Raw genomic sequence first — 9779 nt, 5'->3', positions numbered from 1 at the left:
AGAACACCCTTCACTGAGATACTGTCATGGCTCAGTCCCTGACCTCATTCAGGGATCTTCACACCAGCCATCTCCTAACATCAGACTCCCCTGATGTATAGAATCATAGCATCTTCTCCCATCCTGACTCTCTCCATCCCCCTTACCCTGCTCGGTGTTCTCCACAGCACTCACCGATGTGGGATGCATTACATAGCGATATGTTTATTTGTTTATGGTCAGCCACCCTTTTCTAGAAGATGAGCTTCATTAAGGCAAAAGCATTGCCTGTTTTGGTCATTGGTGGATCTTCTTTGTTCTTGTTAATGCTCACCCGAGGATATTTTTCCATTGATTTTTTTTAAAGAGAGAGTGGAAGAGAAAGGAAGAGAGGGAGAGAAACTTCTGTGGCACCTGATTGGTGTACTGGGATGAGGTAAGGACAGCCATCATACCTCTTGGAGTAAGAGGGCTTATTTTCATTCCAATGAGAAGCAACTCTTGCTGGATCAGGGAGTTTTCCTGTATCGGGACTTCTGACTTTCTGTCTGAATTAGGATGCCTCTCTATCCACTGAGCCAAACCAGCTAGGGCGGTATATCTTTAGCCTAGAAGTGGGTTCTTAATAGATATATGTTCAATATATCGATGAACGGAATAGACAGTAGATATCTTTGTATGTAGTGCTAGATCTAGTTCTTCTAATAACCAACAGTGTCATGGAGCAGGTTAGTAGACCTCTCTCAGCATCCGCTTCCTTGCTTAAAAAATGGGCAGACTAGTACTTATACCTTGAGATGAAAAGACAAAACATGCTGATTAAAGAACATTGCAAACTTGGCAACATGTATACTATTTTAGCAGATGAGAACCAAAGCCCAAGAAGTTCTGATTCTATTGTGTGTGTTTTGTCATCGTGCTGTGGTCCCCTGGAGCCGTTTTAGCTGCTCAATGCTGTGATTGTGTGTGAGGACAAGGCAAGGTTAGAAGGGAAGCTTATCATTCTCTTTCACCAACTTTGCCAAGTAGCCGTCCTGCCTTAGAGTCATAGAGGGCATTGGAAAGTGTATTGTTGGCATTATCTAATTTGGTTCACAGTCCTGTTCAGCTCATGGCACACATCAACTACCAAAATTCTGCAACACACCAAAAATATATTACAGTTTTTGCTGATGTGACAAAAATAAACATAATTTTGATTGATTTACAAAAAGTAATAATAGTAATTGCCCACCCTTTTTGCTCCTCAGTGACTTTTAAAAAAAAGCAGGTGCCTATACCTGTCTATAAGGATTTCTGGTACCAATCAGACACAACCTTATTGTGCAACGTTACCAATAAGTTGTAATTCTTTTATATGATCTATATGTTTGTGGTTCAAGACAAGGGCATTCACACAGGATGGCTATTGTTGTGTTGGCTGTTTTCATGCTTTAATTTGATCATCTAAAGGAAAAGATGTCGGTGCTCCTGACTAAATAATCAGGTACTACATGTTTTAAAAATTCTTGCGGGACACTGGTGAAAAATCGCTGGTTTACACAATTACTCTGCACAAAAAGTATCATTATTACCATTTTATAGAAAATGGAAGATAAAGTAAGTGATTTTCTGATCACATAGCTGACAAGGGCAAGCATTTGGATCCTCTCTGCCGATTCCAATATTGTATTTACTGTATCTTATTTCCTTGAATCAGGAAGAATCTTCTGTTGGGGTTATTAGTGTATCCTACTCACAGGACTCAATGCCCCATCCAATTCTGCTCCAGTCATAATGTCCTTCTCCTCTGGTTTTCATAAAAATGACAGGCCGGTGGGGAAATGCTTGCAGCTCTGGCCTCTTCTCATTGGAGAAGCTGCTGTCAGAGCACAAATATACTCAGTAATCTCAGGACAAGGGAAATGCCAAGTACACACACACACACACACACACACACACACAGCAGAGAATCTCGGATGATATGCTTGCTTGGAATGTCTTAAGGGACTTTGCTATTTTGCAAGGTGAGTGGAAAGGCATGTGAATATATAATATGCCACAGTGGAAACCATCATCCATCACCTTTGCAGCATTGTATAAAACCTGTTCACGACAGGGAGGGTATTCCTTGAAGGTGGCATCGTACCTGTAAAACAGCAACAGAATTTGTTACAGAAACAAGTACACGCTCTTGAGGAAGAACGGGAGTGGGTGTTTTTCGTTGAAAGGCAGCCTCACATAGGAACCTTTACAAACATTTAAAAAATTTCCTACTGACAACTTACAAAATTTTATTAATCCTTCTGATTCCCACAGACACTAGTATTGATGACTTAGTGCTGTACACTTATACCATTGTACTTCCTAAGACAAGTGCGTAGGGCAGCCTGACCTGTTGTCTGTGCACCTGTGTTGGCACTAGGAGCGGTGGGGGGACTCACCATTCTACCCGGGTGATAGTCCTGACTGTTGAGTTTTTTGACTGATTGGTGGGCCATCACCTTTGCAGCATTGTATAAAACCTGTTCGCGACAGGGAGGGTATTCCTTGAAGGTGGCATCATACCTGTAAAACAGCAGCGGAATTTGTTACAGAAATAAGTATACACTCTTGAGGAAGACCTCGAGTGGGTGTTTTTCATTGAAAGGCAGCCTCACATAGGAACCTTTACAAACATTTAAAAACTTTCCTACTGCCAACTTATAAAATTTTATTAATCCTGATTCCCACAGACACTAGTATTGATGACTTAGTGCTATACACTTATACCATTGTACTTCCTAAGACAAGTGCGTAGGGCAGCCTGACCTGTTGTCTGTGCACCTGTGTTGGCACTAGGAGCGGTGGGGGGACTCACCATTCTACCCGGGTGATAGTCCTGACTGTTGAGTTTTTTGACTGATTGGTGGGCAAAGTCGAAGCATCTGGCGCTTATGTACAAAACAAACATAAGTAGAAATCACGTACAGATGTGGCTCTAACAAATCCCCAGCAACAAGAAAAGCAGCAACAACAAATGAATGGAGAAAAATCAATACTAAAAGAGGAGAAGAAAAGAAATCGAATCCTCCAAAGACTCTCCTTCAAAAGTTTCATTTCAGACTCCCAATACCTGACCCAAATCCATATTTTTGGTGGTCTCTGAGATTCCTGAAAATAGGGAAAAAGAGTTATGAGGACTACATTATGAATTACCCACTTTACTCTTCCATCTCCTTCTAGGAATTAAGAGAGATACTTACCCAGAACGAAGGTACATATAGGAGACAAAACAAGTATTACAAACCACCGACACTAACATTCATATAATCTAAGCAATATAGGGCCATGTATTCCATCGGGTCCAAGTTCACAAACGTGAGCTGGGTCAGATCATTTCTGCTGTTTTTAATCCTAATAATAATGTACAAATTAGCACAACACTGGATGCCTCTACCCTGGGGCCAAGAGAGCCCCCGAGGACATAGATGCCCATCCCTGCTCAAGACTACTTGGCAGGAGACCAGTCAGGGCAGCAACACTGTGCATCGCCTTCCACAACCTTGTAAAGACTATTTGACTTTGAAATATGATGCTCTGTTCCACATTTTTCCTAAATATGCCTTTTTAAAGTTGTTGTTAAAAGGAGTTTGCCTTTGTCAGTTATTAATAACTGAGGTGGCCCAAGCACACGGTAAGTGTCAGTGAAGGGCTATTGGACTTGCAGAAACTGAAGTGTTTATTAGAGAAAAAACACACACAAATAAATCTAGCATGAGTGTGAGGTGCTGATGACTAAAAGAACACCACTAGGAATCAGGCCAAGTAATGATTTCGAGTCAAATATGATGACCTACTTAGTGGTATCTCAGCGATGGTCTTTGTCAAGCTCTCAGCATGCCCCAGTCCTACACCTTCCAGCAAAGGAATTCGGGGGATGGGGGTTAGGGTAGGGGAGCATGCAGCCATGAGCTCAGGTGTGCTATCTATATGGGTATAAGTCTTTTTAATTTCTTCCCAAAACTATAGTGGACTTTTTAAAACATTTTTTATCCACATATGTTCATTACATCTCTTAATGTGCATAGCAATTAACCATATTTACAGGCCTGTTTGTGAGGGATGTAGCAAGAACACTCAGAGGGGATGATCCCACTGGTCTAAACCACAGGTACAGACCAAGGCCACAGCCTCCACCTGGCTCCCCATGCTTTCCCCATGTCACAGGAACAGAGCTTTGCTCGGTTTCTCTCCATGTTAACTCTGGGTGCTTTCTACCTCCAGCAGCAAAGGTTAGTAGTTGCACTGGAGACAGTCCTGCAAAGCCCAAAACATTTACTTCCTGGCTCTTCATAGAACCATCTTTCAATAACCGATGCAGACTATAGACTCTAGATTATCATCGTGTCTCCCCTGGATCAGTTCCAGACATTCCAAAATTGGTCTTGTCTATCATCTTTTTGATGGACAATAATTTTTTTGCAGAATCTTCTTAAAACTTAAAGGTGATTATGCCACTGCCCTTCCCCTTATTCCCATAACAAAAATTTAGCCCCTTCCCATGGTGGCTTTTCCAAAGCCCCCTCTCCTTGCTTCTGGTCGGGTCAACGCTCTACCCTCCTCAGATGGACTCTGTTCCCTTTCCTCAAAGCTGTGTTGTCAGCAACACTGACACGACTGTTTAGAGTGATTGCTTCTTTATTTTCTTGGATCACCCACTAGGGCAGCCATGGGCAAACTACGGCTCACGGGCGGCCCGTTCGAAATGAATAAAACTATTGAAATAAAAGACCGTACCCTTTTATGTAATGATGTTTACTTTGAATTTATATTAGTTCACACAAACACTCCATCCATGCTTTTGTTCCGGCCCTCCGGTCCAGTTTAAGAATCCATTGTGGCCCTCGAGTCAAAAAGTTTGCCCACCCCTGCTCTAGGGTCACTTTCTAACTTCCCCTTTTCACTCTCTCCATCCCCACGGCATCTGTGCACATCTCCATGACAACTTTCATCGCTTGTGACACTATCTTGTAATCCGTCTGTCTTCTTACTTCTTTGTCCATCAGTAGATGATAAGTTCCTGAAGGCTGGATCCTTGCATATTTGGTTGCCAGTGTTTCTGCCTCAGGCTGGAGAAATATGTGTGAAATGAATCGCTTAACGACTGCTCTTTCCTATATGCCAGTTGTGTGTACCAGGAGACCTCTGCCAGCTGGTTAAGTAATGCATTCAATTTTCATACAAGGTTAAGTTTTAAGATACCCGAGCAGCCTCTTTTAATCCTGCCATATATACATTCTCCTAAAACTGTCACCCAAATTCCACAAATCCTAACAGCTCGAGTTGCAATCTTTCCTAAAGGTAAGCCTGAAAGTCGCAACACGGACACCGGAATCTAGAGGAAGACCTATGTCCTTCTCATACCTGATAGACTTTTCTGACACAAGGTGACATTCCATTACAACCTAAACAGCTGCTCAAAGATTTTATAAACGGAAGTATTTTTCTGAAGTCATTACTCATTCTGCGTTACTCTTTCCTCCTAGTTGTAGGACTTCCACTCAGCCAGCGTTCCTGTGGGTCTGGGTGATGTCCCTTCCGTCTGTTAGTTTCACTTTTGAAATGGTTGTTCGAGGCGGCAAACTCCGGCGTTAACCTATGCCGCCATCTTGGTTCTCCTCCAAGGTTAAGTTTTAAGATACCCGAGCAGCCTCTTTTAATCCTGCCATATATACATTCTCCTAAAACTGTCACCCAAATTCCACAAATCCTAACAGCGTGGTCAGGTATCTTTCCTAAAGGTAAGCCTGAAAGTGTGGTCAGGGACACCGGAATCTAGAGGAAGACCTATGTCCTTCTCATACCTGATAGACTTTTCTGACACAAGGTGACATTCCATTACAACCTAAACAGCTGCTCAAAGATTTTATAAACGGAAGTATTTTTCTGAAGTCATTACTCATTCTGTTTTTAACCATGTCAGTTGAGTACCTGTATTTCTTTTTTTCTTTCTTTGTTTTGCATGGCTTGGATCTGAGTTCAGAGGATATACGTGGTCTACATGCACACATATACACACATGCATTGAAAATAATTTCTGCTATATTTTAAACAGAGGTTCCCCTTCTGGGGTGTATATCAAAATATCCTATAACAGCCCTAGCCAGTTTTGCTCAGTGGATAGAGCATTGGCCAGTGGACTGAAAGGTCCCAGGTTTGATTCCAGTCAAGGGCACATGCCTGGGTCACAGGCTCAATCCCCAGTAGGTGGCATGCAGGAGGCAGCCAATCAATGATTCTTTCTCATCATTGATGTTTCTATCTCTCCCTCTCCCTTCCTCTCTGAAATCAATAAAAATATATACATTTTTTAAAATCCTGTAATAGTTCTGTTGCATCAGAATCTTGATGGTAGAATTTATTTATTGCAGGTGAATTTGATGTCCACCTCTGATTTAAAACCACGGTTTAGCCCCACCCTCATCAGATCCTTTGAGTTCCACATTTCTTTACACTCCTGGTCCCAGAATCCTCCTTTTCCTTTCTCTTTAGGGAAGAGGATAATTCATGGTGCATTGGGGAGGGCCAGTGGGTTGGTAGGTGCTGGGTAAGCGAATTCTAAGCTTCCGTATTATATTTAAAAAGGGACAAGAATGGGACACTTTGGCTTGCAAACAAACAAGAAAAAACCTGTTCTAGCACAGTGTGAAGTCTTGGATAATTACATGCAGCATTTTTTAATGGCGAATTTAATGGCTAATGCTTATGAAGCCCTTTCTTATGACAGGCAATTTATAGGCATTTTTCTCCCTCATTTTCAAACAGCCCAATGGACTAGGTATGACGTCCCCCACTTTAAAGACTAAGGGCCTGAGGTAGGAGAGTAGGAGAAGTTGGAGGATGTGCCTAAGATCACACCTCTGGGCGCTGTCTCTAGTGGACCACAAGGCCCCGTCCACCTGAGCCCTCCCCTCTTCTTTCAGGCTGAATGTCCATCCTTCCCTCCTCCATCCCCTCCTTTCCTCTCTGCTGCTGTGTTAGGTGCTTTCACAGCCCTTATCAGCATTTCTCTAATCAGATTTCTCAAGTCCCTTGTTCTTCAGACATTCTACCGTCCTTTGCAAAAAGACATGTAACAGTTTGTTAGGCAAGAAGATAAAATTATAAAGTATGTGAATACATTTTACAATCTTCTGAGCCTTTAAAAACAGATTAGTACTTTTGTGCCACTGCATATAATGATTTCATCCTTTTTTGAAGACTAGGGAAGTGAGATTTAGGGACATTTAAGCACTTGTTCCAAAGGCTGCCATCATCGGTAAGACAGGCCAAGTTCAAATTTGTATCTTGGGACGGTGAGGGGCTTTCCACTCACTGGCAACATTTCAAACTCATATCCCTTCAGTGCCAACATTAATGACAGTGAGCAGAAGGGGCCCAATGGGAGCTGGGAAATTTGGGGACATACACCTTTCCCCTTGGCCCTATTTCCTGTTGCCACGTGGGAAAGAGGACACAGAGTTGCTGGATTTTTCAATATTTTAAGGGAGACCAGAAATCTGAATATTTAGGTAAAATGCCCCGATCATTAAATGTCAGTTACTGCTTTGTGTATGTGAACAAGGCCCCAGGCGAGACTAGTGTGACAACTGTGCAAGCTGAATACTGTCTAACTCTCCAGACCCCGTGACTTCCCCTCCTCTGTCCCTTTTCTTCCTGAATTAGCCGGTTAGTGCTCTGACCACCATCTTCCTTCCCCTTTCCTTCCCCATCCTCATTCCTCTTTGAGCTGACTGTCTTCATGGTAACCATCTCCCTTCCTTCTCAGGTGCTTTCTCTTCCCCTGCCTGGGCCTCCTCTCATCAGCCGACGTGCCCTGTGATCAAAGCCGGGGTGGCTATTTACCCAGCAGAAGGAAGTAATAGGATGGAGAAGGATTTGTCCACAAAGCAAGAATCCCTCTACTCAGGCAGTTGATGAGGGGAAACCGAATTGGAAATGATTTTATTTCAATTAGATTTTAATTAGCTTCTGTCTTGGACCCATTGGATCGGTTGCCGAATAATTGAAAAAGCAACCATATTTGCATCTGTTGCTCCTAAGAATAGTCATTGTGTAGCATCTGATCCATATTTTATTCAGAGGGCGAGAGGGAGGAGGGATGCTTGGTGGAGGAAGGATTTCAGATGAAATAATCAGTGTCAACGAAAGCAGCGCAGTGGGTCAGCCCAAGAGACAACTGCCTTGCGCTAATTTCACATGGAATAATAATATACAGTGGTGGCAGGAAGCATTTAATTATCAACCTGCACAAACTTATGATAGTGCTCTAGCAACTCTCATTGAAGCATGCTGGGAAATTAGGGAACACAGCCACTGCAGCCAAGGACATAGTGTATGGGAGGGCCAAGCAGGGCGTCTCAGGGCAGAGTCAGGACTGTGTCATTGGGTCCTGGGCTCAGCATGGAGAGCCCCAGGTTCCAGCTTCCCTGTTCCCAGTGCGTGGCATCCCTCTGTGGTCTCTGTCCTATTATCTGCTGCTGAGATGAAATATCTTGTAGATAGTAAGTAGGGCACAGTTCTGAGTCCCACCTGATTTCCAAGGCCAAAGATTCTGATCATAATTTTGCAAGGTCTCTACTTTTTTTTTTTTTTGACAAGACAAACAGCTTTCCCAAGGCCACGAAGTTGATGAAAATGCCTTCCCCATGGACAATGCCGGTGGGCATCTACGTGAATTTCCTCTGGGGGAAAATGTGGTGTTTGGGAGGCTAGGCATCTCATGCCCTCTGTTTCCCCCAGAGACCACTTTTCCTGTTCACGGAATAGTGTGTTGCAGGAAAGTCTTTCAGCCACATCTTCCTCCGCTGGTGTGTGGCTGGTAATGTCTTTGAATAAATCCTGAAGAGTCCTCTTCCTGCCACAAATGAGCAACGGTGTGCTTGAGCAGACGTCTTCCCCTTCTCGGAGGATGCTGAGAGCTGACGGCTCAGTCCCGGCGCTGAGTCAGCTCTTCAGCTAGTCTTGACAGGTGTGCGGCCTCCCCAGGCCCATCCAGGGAGCTCCCGCAGCTCATGGCTCCCTTCTCTGAACTCCTCCTCGCCTGCTCTGTGGACTTCTATGGCGCCTGGAGCTTTGGAGGGGGGGATGCGTTCCTGCAGCCCTTGCAGAACACAAAAATAAGCGTTGGGAAGTCTGCTGTCTGCAAGTAAATTGAATAGAGCAGGCTGTGATTGTATTATGTGCAATCAGAAATTTAAAATGATGCTAAGAATAACTCCAAGAGTCTCAGAGAATGCACTTTTGGGTCCATTCTCACAACAGTGGCTCTGTCTACAGCATTGCCATGACACAGGTGGTTCTTACATGATACTATATAGCACTGGCAAGCAGGATCTGTGCCATTTACGCAGGACAACTGTCCATACAATAAATCTTCTTTTAGAGCTGTTTGCCTTAACTACCTTCTGCAATTTAGCAGTCCCCACCACCCCTGTCCCCTTTCCTCCCAGTGGTCGGCTAACTGCGGCTCGCGAGCCACATGCAGCTCTTTGGCCCCTTGAGTGTGGCTCTTCCACAAAGCACCGACTTCTGTGCACAGGCCACGAAGTTTCAATCGCACTGTACGTGCGCGCCTGCATGTGGTATTTTGTGGAAGAGCCACAGTCAAGGGCCGCAGTTTGCCGGGAGCCACATGGGGCTTGCGAGCCGCGGTTTGCCTACCACTGCTCTATCCCAATAATTTTGTTTTTTTCATAGAATTTATCACTGTTTAAAATAATCATGAATGCTCTGGCTGGTGTGGCTGCGCTGGTTGAGCATCTTCCTGCACACAGAAA

At 43.9% G+C, this 9779-nt stretch overlaps 1 protein-coding gene across 1 annotated transcript in view; it reads left to right on the top strand.

Moving 5' to 3' along the window:
* OPCML (opioid binding protein/cell adhesion molecule-like) overlaps positions 1–9779 on the top strand; it is a 461714-nt gene that overhangs the window by 78768 nt on the left and 373167 nt on the right. The window lies entirely within an intron of this gene.

This window comes from Myotis davidii, unplaced genomic scaffold (assembly GCF_000327345.1).
Source record: "Myotis davidii unplaced genomic scaffold, ASM32734v1 scaffold809, whole genome shotgun sequence".
NCBI classification, from domain to species: Eukaryota; Metazoa; Chordata; class Mammalia; order Chiroptera; family Vespertilionidae; genus Myotis; species Myotis davidii.
Note: the sequence above shows the minus strand (reverse complement) of the source record. Positions and strands in the feature narration are given on the sequence as shown.